Genomic DNA, 12,683 nt, shown 5'->3' with positions numbered 1-12,683 from the left:
TGTGGGGTCATAGGTGGAAGGCAAAGATTCTGATCCTGAAAGGGCTTCTCAAACTTTACCAAGCATGTGGGTTTGTTGAAGAGCAGATATGGAGTCGGCGCATCTAGGAGGGCACTCGAGATTCTGGGGAACCAATGTTTCCGGGCACAAGCCACATTTTTAGTACTTTTAGTAGCAAGGATCTGGAAAGCATGTCTCCCTTCCATTATCTCCATGCATGTGTGTGTGTGTGGGGGGGGCACATGTACGTATTACAGTAGTAATTAATAGCATAGCACTTTCACGTGCTTTATCTCCCCTAGTGAAATATAATGAGGCTATTGCTGTAATAATGATTCTAAACCTTATTTAAACAATCACTGCTCTCTCAGGCAGTCACTCGGGAGGCAGCACACAAGAGTGTTCAAAGAATGGCTCTGACGTCCGAGATGCACGTTCTCGTAGCAGGTGCATTCTGCCCCTCATGAGCCGACGCAGCTGGGGGCAGTTATGAAACCTTCCCAAGCTTCAGACCTTAGCTCTAAAATGGGATTGACTCTGGTTTTTTCTCTCAGGAGGTGGTGAGGGGCCCACAAGATAATGAACATGAAGTATGCAGGTAGCCCCTGACACACAGCATGCACTTACACATCAGCTATTAGTATTAGTCTGTGGTATAAAGCATGCGGGGGATTCCCCTTCTGGGTCTGGCACAAGAAGAGGATCAGTGGGATAAGAGATCAGTCTCGTTAAGACATATCTTCACCTCCCGTTTTGACCTGAAACACTGTCATTCTAAGCCATCACCTACTCCAGTGACTTTTCGCACCAAATGGCATCCGGTGTTTTCAAAAAATAAAATCCAGCTTTGTCTTAGCTTGAGCTCCTATAACAAAAATACCATAGACTGGGGTAGTTTAAACAACAAACATTTATTTCTCAGTTCTGGAGGCTGGGAAGTCCAAGAGCAAGGCACCGGCATATCTGGTGACTGGTGAGGGCAATCTTTTCTGGTTTGCAGAAAGCCATCTTCTCACTGTATTCTCGTGTGGCAGAGAGCAAAGAGAAGGGCAAACTCTCTTGTATTTCTTTTTCTTCTTCTTCTCATTATTTTTGAGAGAGAGAGAGAGAGAAAGAGGTGGGATCAGAAGAGAGAATCATAAGTAGGCTCCATGCCCAGCACAGAGCCCGACACAGGGCTTGATCTCAAAACCATGAGATCACGATCTGAGCCGAAATCAAGAGTTGGATGCTTAGCCTACTGAGTCACCCAGGTGCTCCTTGTGTTTCTTCTTATAAGGGCATTAATCCCCTCATGGGGGCTCCACCCTCATGACAAAATTACCCTCAAAGGATCCATCTTCAAATACCATTGCATTAGGGATTAGGGTTTCAATATATGAATTTTGAGGGGACACAACAATCCAGTCCATAGCAAGCCTTAAAGAGAGAAAATGGGGGGGGGGGCGTGCCTGGGTGACTCAGGCGTCCGACTTAGGCTCAGGTCATGATCTTGTGGTCTATGAGTTCGAGCCCCGCATCGGGCTCTGGGCTGATAGCTCAGAGCCTGGAGCCTGTTTCAGATTCTGTGTCTCCCTCTCTCTATCCCTCCCCCGTTCATGCTCTGTCTCTGTCTCAAAAATAAATAAACGTTAAAAAAAATTTTTTTTTTAAAAGAGAGAAAATAGGTAATTTCAGATGGCCTGTTCCAGTGATGCTTTGAGTGATGTCAGTGTCCTTGGAGCAACTGAGTGGCATCTGTCCTGACTTGCCTCCAGCCACCCTTCTGCCTCCATTCTGACTGGTGCCCTTGCTGTGGTGATGACAGGTCCCCATAGAACAACCCCTGGATGTAAGCCACCTATTCTTTGTCTCTTCCCTCTTCCCCAACCTAGGACAAGGATAACTGTCTATCACAGCCCTGATCATTCCTGGCGTGTATTCCAAGTAGATATCCCCTGCAAATGGCGGCAAAACTCAATCCACACATTCTTTTGGCTGGGCACTGAGCTAGGTGCTGGGGCATGGTAGTGAGTAGTAGTTACTACCAACATGGTAACTATCTTCCTGAGGCTCACAGGCTATAGGGAAGACACATAGTGAAATGGCCACATAACTTTGACAAGTCCTACAGTGGAGGCATTCATGGTGTGTTAATGAATATCTAGTTTAGAGAGTGGACCTGGTCAAGGAAATTAGGGAAGAAGTGATGCTTGACCTGAGATAGGAAAAATGAGTAGCAGTAAATTGGGCAAGATGAGAAGGAACAGATTTTCTAGGGGGAGAGCATATGCAAAGCCCTAACATCAGGTAGGAGTGTGGTGTGTAGAGAGATAGATAGAGTCAATATATTAGTCAGGGTTCTCCAGAGTAGCAGAACCAAGAACCAAGAAGAAGGATGGAAGGAAGAAAGGATGGAAGGATGGAAGGATGGAAGGATGGATGGATGGAGAGAGAGAGAGTAGATAATAGATGATAGATAGATAGATAGATAGATAGATAGATAGACTTACATGACTGGAGGCTGAAAAGTCCTCAGATCTGTAGTCAGCAAGCTGGAGACCCAAGACAGCGATGGTGTATTTCCAGCCTAAGCCCAAAAAACTGAAAGCCAGGAGAACCAAAGGTATAAACTCTAATCTAAAAGCCAACAGTCTCAAGACCCAAGAAGAGTGGGTTTTTCCATTTGAGTCTGAAGGCAGAAAAGACCAGGGTCCCAGCTCAGACAATTAGGCAGGAGGATTTCCCTCTTAGTCTTTTTGTTCTATTCAGGTCTTCAGGTTGATTGGATGAGACCCAGCAACATCAGAAAGGGCAACTAGCCTTAGTTACCCATTCAAATGTTGATCTCATCCAGAAACACCCTCACAGACACACCTAGAATAATGTCTGGCCAAATGTCTGGGCACCTATGGCTCTGTCAAGTTGACACATCAAATGAACCATCAGTCAGACTATGAAGGCCCCTGTTGACCACAAGGAATTTACCTTTATCCTCTAGACAATGGAACATCTTTAACATATTTAAATAGGATGATAACATGAGCAGATTTGAGATTTAGAAACTGAATTGTGGCAGGAGTCTGGAAGCTCAACGAGGAACTAGCACGGGCAAAGGCAGACCAGTCAGGAGACTTCTGCAGTGATCAGGACATGGGGTGTCAGTGTGGGGAGTGGGTTGTGATGGAGACTGAGAGAAATGATACACTCTAGAGATATTTAGGACTTAGTATTGGATATGGGAGGGGAGGAAGAAGGAGAGGTCACAGCTGATTCCAAGTTTCTAGCCTTGACAACTACAACGAGGGCAGTGCCCATACTAGGGTATAAAGGATTGGGAGGGAAGAGGGTGAGTTCAGGCTTCCATATTGTGACAGAAGCCCTTCAGTAGGATGGAGTTCTCACCAAAATGTGGGACTATGTTTCCTCTTGTATCCGGGTGTGGCCAGGTGTACTGGTTTTCTGTGGTTGCAGTAACAAAGTGCCACAAACCGAGTGACTTAATATACCCTTATTCTCTCATAGTTCTGGAGGCTGGAAGTCTAAAATGGAGGTGGCGGCTGGGTCAGTTCTTTCCAGAGGCTCTGAAAGAGAATCTATCTGTTCCATAGCTTCTGATGGTTGCTGGCAATTCCTGGTGTCCCTTAGGTTATAAACGGATCACTTCAATCCCTGCCTCTGTCTTCACATAGCATTCTCCCCTGTGTCTCAGCGTCTTCGCCTGGTCACCTTCCCTCTGGGTATATCTGCATGCTCAACTTTCTAACATCTTGTAAGGACACCCGTCATGTGATTGGCCAATATGACCTCATCTTAACCTGATTACATCTGCAAAGGATTCTATTTCCAAATAAGGTCACATCCACAGGTACCTGTGGTTAGGACTTGAACATATCTTTTTTGGGGTGATGGTAGGCAACAATCTAACCCATAATACCACGTGACTTTTTGTTTGATTGGTTTTGTTTTTTGTTTTTTGTTTTGGGGGGGTTCTTTTGGTCAACAGAACATGAGTAGAAGTGATACCATTTCCCAGGCCAAAGCTTTTAAAACTCAGATGTGGCTTTGACACTCCCTTTTTCCCTGTTGAAGGAGTTCAGGACGTGCCAACCCAAAATGTGCCACTTTGGCAAATTAGTTATTTTGAACTGAAGGCACTTGAAAACCAGCAAATGCAGTTTGCTTTCTCTGCAGTCCCCTTACCTGCCTAAAGTCAGATCCTCCAAAACAAACTCCATTGTCATAGATTCCCCGCCTGGGGAGTTTCATCAACCCAAGAAGATTGACTCTTCTCACAGGAGAGGACTGGAAGCCAGCACCACAGCCAGACAAACTTTCTCGTACCCTGTCATACCTCCCATCTGGTCTCTCATCCTTCCTAAAAATAATTTCCTCTTTCCTGCGTTGTCTTTATCTCCCCTCCCCTTCCCCTATAAGACAGTATTTAAGCTTTCAATTCTCACCATTTTGGGGGTATTCACTTAGTTTTATCCTGTGATATCCCCAGTAGTGTAATAGTAAAAATGAATGCATTTGTATACTTTTCTCCTATTAATCTGCCTGTCGTCAGTTTATTTCATAGACCTGGCTATTAAATCTAGGAGGGTAGAGGGAATGTACTTCGTTCCTCTCCTGTACTGCCCACTGGATAAATGCAGAGGACTCTGAAGATACAGCAGGTGGCACAGAACCTGGACCTTTGAGTCACCATGTGGGAGAGATGACCAGCAGACCAGAAACTCCTGCTCTGGACCGGCATATCAGAGAGGAGTAAGCTTTTACTATGTCAAATGCCTGAAATTTGTTTTTGTTTTGTTTTGTTTTGTTTTGTTTGTTTTGTCACAGTGTTAGCTTCCACAGAGATCTTGGAGTGTAAAGGCTTGGCGACATTCAGAGGAGATGTCATGTAGACTGTTGTGTATGTGGGTCCAGAGCTCCAAAGACAGGTCAAGCTGGAGACATACGTTTACAAATGTGCCTGGAGTGCGTGAACACATGGCTTTGCCAGGGGGGCAAGCATAGAGGGAGGAGGGCAGCCCCAGGACCAGGCCTGGTGGCACGATAATGTTTAACACCTGGACAGACGGGGATGTGTCTACAAAGCAGAGAAAGAGTGGTGTGAGAGAGATAGCAGGACCCCTGGGACATGTTGGGTCGTAGGGCACCGAGGAGCAGGAGACCCAGGCCCTAGAGGCCCTGTGTGATGAGGCCTGCAAAGTATCAACCAGATTGAAAGACAGGATCGTGGCTGAGGACCAGTGCTGTTTTAGAAGGTACCTGAGGGGGGGCACCTGGGTGGCTCAGTCGACTGAGCCTCCGACTTCAGCTCAGGTCATGATCTCGTGGTCCGTGAGTTCGAGCCCCACATCAGGCTCCGAGTGAGGAGGAGGCGAGAAATTGGCGTCAGCAAGCAGAGAAATTGTTTTGACGAGTTTAGTTGTGAATGTGAGGAAGGAGCTAGGGCTGAAGCTCAAAGCTGAACCAAAACCTTCCACCCCACACTCAGCCTGGACGCAGGGAAGCGGAACCACGCCTAACTGCCCAGTTGGCGTGAGGTCGCTAGTCCCGTCTTCGCTGGCATTCCTCCACTCTTTGCGACCGTCCTCCCAAGCAAACATGGTGATTGCTCACTACAGTAACTTCCCCCAGATACCCATCAACTCTTCAATGAGAAGCACATACAGTCTGTGCCTGGAGATGCTTTGAATCCCTCCCGTTGCCGCCTCCACCAATCCTGGGCTGTGGTATCAAGCTCGTTACCCAAGTCCTAGATCCCCCACCTTGAAAGACTAACCTCAAACCCAGCTTCCGAGTCCTGATGCATTCTGGGCTTGTCTTCCCTCCTCTGAAAACCAAGCTTCACTGCACTTCCCTCCTGCCCACCACACCAAGCAGCGGTCGCTTTTTCTCCTCAGTGGGGGTGTTGGCAGTACTGGGGGAGCCAGCTCCTGACAATGGGGATGAAGAAAGAGGTCAAGTTCGTTGTTTTTTATTTCTGTTTTCTTGTTGCTAAAAAAAGACTTGAGGGTGTCTACAGCCAGGTGAGAGACAGGGGTCAAATTACCAAAAGAAAGATGTGGTCAGGTTCCTGAGATGGCAGGAGGAGCTAGAATCAGAAGGAGCAGAGAAGAGGGATTAACCCTAAGTGGGAGGGGAGGTAAAGAGAAGGGAAGTGAAGTGCCCAGGCGAGCAGGTTTGCATGGATGACATGGGACGGTGAAGTTCCCATCTGACAGCTTCTATTTTCCCTTTCGGTGAGAGGCAAGGCCCACCTAAATGGGAGACAGAAGGGCAAGTAAGGGGAAAGGGGTTTGAAGAGAACGAAAGTATTTGTAACAGCCGTGGAGATCAGGAAAGTGAACCAGCCTGAGAAACTACCGTTCTCTTAAGTACAGATGTCACGGACGTCTAGAGAATGTAATGCATCCTGTTCTGTGACATCCTGAATGAAGGAATGAGGACTTCCGGGGTTACTCCATGTTCACTTGGATGATGTAAGTGCTAATAGACTTAAATGTCACTTTATTTCCTGGTCACATTCCATTTATTCCAAATCTCCTGCCACCTAAAGCCAACTGCTGTGGAAAGCCATCATAGATGAGGATAAAGATAGCAATAGTGATATTTACTGCTTACCATGTGCTGGGGACTATGCATAGTACATATATATGGTATGCATACACAGACCTATGTACATAGACATGGTGAATATATACATATATACACATACATATCATATGTATATTCATATATATATGGCTTTTTCCTATCTAATTATTTCAACAAACCTATGAAGGGATGATTGTCCATTTTAAAGACAGGAGGTGGCTGGGTGGCTTAACCTGGGTGGCTCAGTCGGTTAAGCGTCCGACTTCAGCTCAGGTCACGATCTCGCGGTCCGTGAGTTCGAGCCCTGTGTCGGGCTCTGGGCTGATGGCTCAGAGCCTGGATCCTGCTTCTGATTCTGTGTCTCCCTCTCTCTCTGTCCTTCCCCCATTCATGCTCTGTCTCTCTCTGTCTCAAAAATAAATAAACGTTAAAAAATAAATTTTTTTTTTAATAAATAAATAAATAAATAAATAAATAAATAAATAATAAAGACAGGAGGATGGGGGTCCGGCAGGGTTCCTTACTTCCTGCCCAGACTCCACAGATCTCAACACCGGCGGCAGTGGACTTGCCTGACCAAGGGAACTGGGAAAGACCACGGAGGAAAGGGAGGTAGGGGATTCTTGACAATGAAGAATCAGCTTTGCTGGTTTTTATCCTGTGAAATAAAAATAAATTCTACACTTAGGACGAGGTAGAATTTTCTGTTTGGCGCCCCTACTGTGGGCAAAGTTGATCAAAGACCCCCTGAGAGCTCCTGGGGGGGCGATCATACACATGATAACAAGCTGACAGTCCTTCTGCTTCCCTGCCACTTCCCCTTCTCCTTACCCACTTCCCCTGCCCCCCCTGGGTACCCACAGTCTCTCAAGGCAGCTTCCCCACCTCGGGCGCCACCACTGCCAGCCCACTGGCCCCCAGGTGCTGTCCCCAGCTTGCCAAAGGGCCAGAGCAGTGCTAAATTCTCAAAGATAAGGGAGAGAAAAAGACCCTGCTCTCCCTCTCAGTTTCACCTTTGATCCCACTGCTCATGGGCCCCGGGGTCTTCTGGAAAATAGCTCCTTTGACTTCTGTCCAGCCTTCTCATCTCAGCCTTGGAAAACATGAGTCCCTGAGGCAGGTGTGTGTGAGGTGGGGGCGGGGAAAGAGTATGTCAGCGTGTGAAAGAGTGCGTGTGAACAAGCGCACGTGTGTGTACGTGAGTGAGCATGTGTACGGTGGGGGAAGGGGCAGCAGTGGGTGGAAACTTAGCAGTATTCTGCATTTCTTTCCTCATCTACTTACTTTACCTCATCAACTTGTGCAAACAGGCAGCCTGCAGACTTGAGGCCCCCCCAGATTGCTCTGGCCCCATAGGACCGGTCTGCTTCCAACTTACCTCAAGCCAGGGCCTCTGCTATTAAAGCAGTACTTATTTGTTAAGCTTTTGACCTAAAATTTTGTGGGGCACCTTAGGGCCACTCCAGGAGCGTGGACCTTGTCCTCTGGGGGTTGGTGAGACAAACCTGAGGCCCACAGCTCCCTCAGCATACCATGGCTTCCCCATCTGACTGGAAGGAGAGCAAACTGTTAGCTCAGAGTGTGCAGGGAGAATGAAGGGCTGGACTCACAAAGCAGAAAGTAAAATGCAGGCTGGGGTGTCCTCATGGCCCCTCCTCAGGAGCTTGGTCAGGAGGAGAGATTTGTTTTTTGAGGAGATTTGATGAGGACAGGGACACCCATACCCCATACACCTTATACCCCAAGGTCACGGTCATGCAGCCCAACTCTTGCAGGGGGTCAAAAGAGGGGGGATGGGTATTGAAGAAAGTGCATATCCCTGGTGAGCTGCTTTTCAGATGTCTAAAAACAAAACTTTTGGTTTGGATGGGGTGCCTGGCTGGCTCAGTTGGAAGAGTGTGCAACTCTTGATCTTGGGGCTGAGTTCGAGCCCCACGTTGGGTGTAGAGATTACTTAAATGAATACATAAATTAAAACTTAAAAAAAAAGAAAGAAAGTCCTTATCCCTAGTGGGCTGCTTTTCAGATATCTAAACACAAAACTTTTGGTTTTGAGAATAAAGGGCTGAGAGGACAAAAGAACCAATATATGATTCTATTTATATGAGGTACCTAGCATGGGCAAATTCATAGACACAGAAAGTAGAATAGAGGTTAGCAGTGGCTGGATGACAGAGGAATAGGGAGTTACTGTTTAACGGGTACTGAATTTCCATCTGGGGTGATGAAAAAGTTCCAGAAATAGTGGTGATGGTTGTACAACATTGTGAACATATTTAATGCCACTGAAATATACACTGAAAATGGTTAAAATTGTAAATTTTAAGTTAGATGTATTTTACCACAGTTTTAATTAATTTAATTAATTTGTTAATTATTATTATTATTATTATTATTATTATTTTGAGAGAGAGAGAGGGAGACACAGAATATGAAGCAGGCTCCGGGCTGTCAGCACAGAGCCCAAGCAAGGCTTGAACTCATAAACCATGAGACCATGACCTGAGCCGAAGTTGCACACCTAACTGACTGAGCCACCCGGGCACCCCTACTTTACCACAATTTTTAAAAATACGAAAACAGGGGTGCCTGGGTGGCCCAAATGGTTGAATGTCCAACTCTCAGTTTTTGGCTCAGGCCATGATCTCACTGTTTGTGGGTTTAAGCCCCACGTCAGGCTCTCTGCTGCCAGCGCAGAGCCCGCTTGGGATTCTCTCTCTCCTCTTCTCTCTATACCCCTCCCCTGCTCTCTCTCTCTCAAAATAAATAAGTAAACCTAAAAGAAAATGTTTAAAAAACACAAGAATAAAAATATGGCCGAGGAGACAAGAGAAGCTGCGTGAGAGAACAACAGGCCCAGGGTTGGGTGGGGCGCAGACTGCGGAAGAGAATATTCAAGAAGGGGACCCAGAGTGCAGTATGTTCTGGCTGCTGGTCTTTCAGAGTTCTTCGGCCTGCTATTAACAGCTTGGTCCCAATGTGTTCACTTCAAGTGATGGGCAGTGTAGGACTTAGTTGTTCCCCAGCGGGCGCAGACCGCTAAGGTGACCCCAGCTCCAGCCAGTCCCTTCCTGCCCCGAGGCTCCGTCCTCCCTGGCCTCTTTGGTGTTGCCTGGCGACTGCAGGACTCACACGGTCAGCTCCCACCCCATTCCCCCATGCCTCCTCCTTCTGGCTGTGGTAGCCAAAGAGATAGATAGGGCTGCCCCTCCTAATGCTGTGGGAACCAGAGGATGAACTCTGCAGGACCCAAGGAGCTCAGGGCAGGGCCTTTTTCCCAAAGAACTTCTGCTCTACTTCTCTCAGCTTTTCCTTCTCTGCTGTACCTGTCATCACCTATGTTGACCACAATGTTGCTGCAGATCGAACCACCCCTGATTGTGGTGGTATCAACCAACAGACATTGATTATTTCTCAGGCACCTCGGGGGCGGTTGGACAGTTCTGCTTACCTAAGCGGAGCTCAGCTGATCTCATCCAGGCTCATTTATGCAGTCACTACGGGCAGGCTGGTCTAGGGTGGCCTTGGCAGGAAGGACTTAGCCTTGTTCCACATGGTCTCTTATCTTCTGGCAGCCACGTCTGGGCTTGTTCCCATGGTGGAAGCTGTCAAAGAGAACATGGAACACTGGACAGAGTTAAACAAGTGAGGAAAACTACTCAAGATTATTGAAATAGAGATCAAGACTACTGTAATAGGGGACCGAGATTGAACTCAACTCTGAATATGACAGAGAGCTGGGGACTTACAGCCAATGGGCAGGGTGAGGGAGTCAGTGGATGGAAAAATACCAAGAGGAACTTGGTTAGGTATGGAGGGTAGGGAGGGATGCTTGCTAAACTGGCTTGGCAGGAATCTGGCTGCACTGAAGTCAGCAGGCCAAGGAAAAGGCCTAGTAGACAGGGCTCAGAGAAGAAGCCAAGGGAGTCGGTAGAATATAAGGCTTCCTAAGGCCTTAGCTCAAAATTGGTAATGTCACTTCCATGGTGTCTAAGTGGGGCATCTGTCTGGTTGGATGGAGGGCCCCCAAATGTGGAGCGAGGATAGGGTAGAAGCTGGTGGAACAGGAAGCAAAGAATTCCCCTGGGGCAGAACAAAGGCGATCAAAGTTTAATGCATATACCACAAGGAGCGGTGGGCTGGACAGCACAGAGAGGCTGTCTGTACCTTTGCACCAAGGCAGTGGCAGTGGCTGGGGCTGTTTTTAAAGGGGGAAGATGAGGAGATATGGGAGACATATGGAATGTTCCCTTTTTTGGTAACTGTGCCGAGTTGTAAGTAGCCCATTGGTTAGTTAGGGCCTATGGAGATTCTGAGATGGGTCTCCTGATGGGCCTGTCTATTTAGCCAGGTGGTCGCCGTGGACCCTTTCTACCTTCCATCATTCAAGTCTGTTTGCCTAAAAGAGGCCTCTACAACTTTCACTGCCTTTGTAGCCAAAACCAGTCACAAGGGTGGCCCATATCCAAGCAGAGGGGAAATGGCTCCATCACGTGACAAGTGGCTGGGGTACCAGGAACAGTGGGACAATAGGGACATCTTTGCAACTTCATGGGAAGACCATCTTTACTCACCAAGACCCTTGGGCAGAATGTACAGCCCCCAGTGCTTCCCATATCCTGACTTAGCTAATAACCTGGCTCAGCATGGAAGGCTTATTTGCACCAGAAGGCACAGACTGGAAGGTGCCAAAATTGGAATGTAGGGACTCATGTGCTAATGAGGTTCTCAAGACCAAAAGAAGGCAAAGAGAGTAAGATGGGACCCTAATGAACACAACGTAAGTCAGAGACTTGGTCTTAGGAAAAAGTAAACTCTGGTTGTCAGAAATCAGTGGAGCCTCACATGGGGACTAGAACAAGATTTCTTATAGAAAATCATAATGCAATGCTGGCCACCATTCCTCGGGTATCCAACCCCGTTAGGTGTTTTGATAAATGCTCTACATTTAATTGTGCCTCACTTTTTAAAAACCTTTCTAAATGTTTATTTTTGAGAGAGGCAGAGAGTGAGAGGCGGAGGGACAGAGAGAGAGAAGGAGACATAGAATCTGAAGCAGGCTCTAGGCTCTGAGGTGTCAGCACAGCGCCCGACGCAGGGCTCAAATCCACGAACCCTGAGATCGTGACCTGAGGGGAAGTCGGATGCCCAATCAACTGAGTCATCCAGGCACCCCAATTGTGCTTCGTTTTTAAAACAGCCCTGGTATGATAGCCTCCATTTTTATTGGTAAGCAAATTAAGACTCAGAATCCAAGACCACAGAGTTGGTAAATGTAGAGGAGTTAGGATCCATTCAGGTCAACACGTTCTGAGCACCTTCTGTGGGCCGGCTCTGTGTGAGGCACTGAGGAAACAGTGATAGACATAGACCCTGTCTTCGAGGAGCTTACAATGAAGGGGGTAGGGACAAGTAGAGAGGTCATTTTTATGCTGTGAGGCAACTGTGTGTATAAACAGATCCCAGGAGAAGTATTCACTCAGGAATGTCTTATGCCCAAGTATTACTACACACTTTTCCCAGTGTGCCATACGGGCTCCTTGGAGGCCGTCTCCATTAGGGTCGCCTTTGGCTGTTAGTAACAGAGATGCGAAATAACAAAGGAGAATTTAATTATTCTCTCCCACTTAAAATGGTTGGAGGTGGGCAGCCCACGGCTGGCGTGGTGAATCCACCATCTCATCAGAAACCCAGGCTCCTTCTAGCTTCTGCCCCACTGTTCTTAGAACACAGCTTCCAACTTGAAGGTCATCTCAGGGCCCAAGACAGATGCTAGAACTCCAGCTATCATGCCCTCGATCTAGAAAAGAAGCAGGAAGAAGGCAGGAGATCTACCTATCTGAGTCTCTGAAGGAGCTGTCCCCAAGTCTCACCCACCAAGTTCTGCTTACATCTCCTTGGCCTGAACCCAGTCAGATAAGCTTCACGGGCCACACAGGAGGTGGGAGCTGCATCTGTTAGCTGTATACACAGCCTCTCAAGTAAAACTGATGGCCATTCATTAGTAATGAATTGGGTTGAATCGTGTCCCCCACATAAAGGTATGTTGGAGTCCTCACCCCCAGGACCTCAGAAGTACTGCCTGACCCGATAGT

General features: G+C 47.4%; 1 long non-coding RNA gene across 2 annotated transcripts; it reads right to left on the bottom strand.

The window, feature by feature from the left end:
• Positions 1–923: 923 nt before the first annotated feature.
• Positions 924–10,504, bottom strand: LOC124517616 (uncharacterized). 2 transcript variants are annotated; one of them, XR_006963512.1, is made up of 3 exons: positions 10,040–10,504; positions 5,774–5,927; positions 924–1,079 (listed from the first exon to the last, which is right to left on the bottom strand). It is a non-coding gene; the product is annotated as an uncharacterized LOC124517616 (long non-coding RNA). The 2 variants fall into 2 exon arrangements; XR_006963513.1 differs by lacking the exon at positions 10,040–10,504 and adding an exon at positions 6,768–6,870.
• Positions 10,505–12,683: the final 2,179 nt, after the last annotated feature.

The sequence above is a fragment of the Lynx rufus genome, unplaced genomic scaffold, assembly GCF_022079265.1.
Source record: "Lynx rufus isolate CCGP_SWC_20201006 ecotype Redwood Valley unplaced genomic scaffold, mLynRuf1.p SCAF_22, whole genome shotgun sequence".
Taxonomy (NCBI): Eukaryota; Metazoa; Chordata; class Mammalia; order Carnivora; family Felidae; genus Lynx; species Lynx rufus.
The sequence above is the reverse complement of the archived record's forward strand: the minus strand, read 5'-3'. Positions and strand labels throughout refer to the sequence as shown.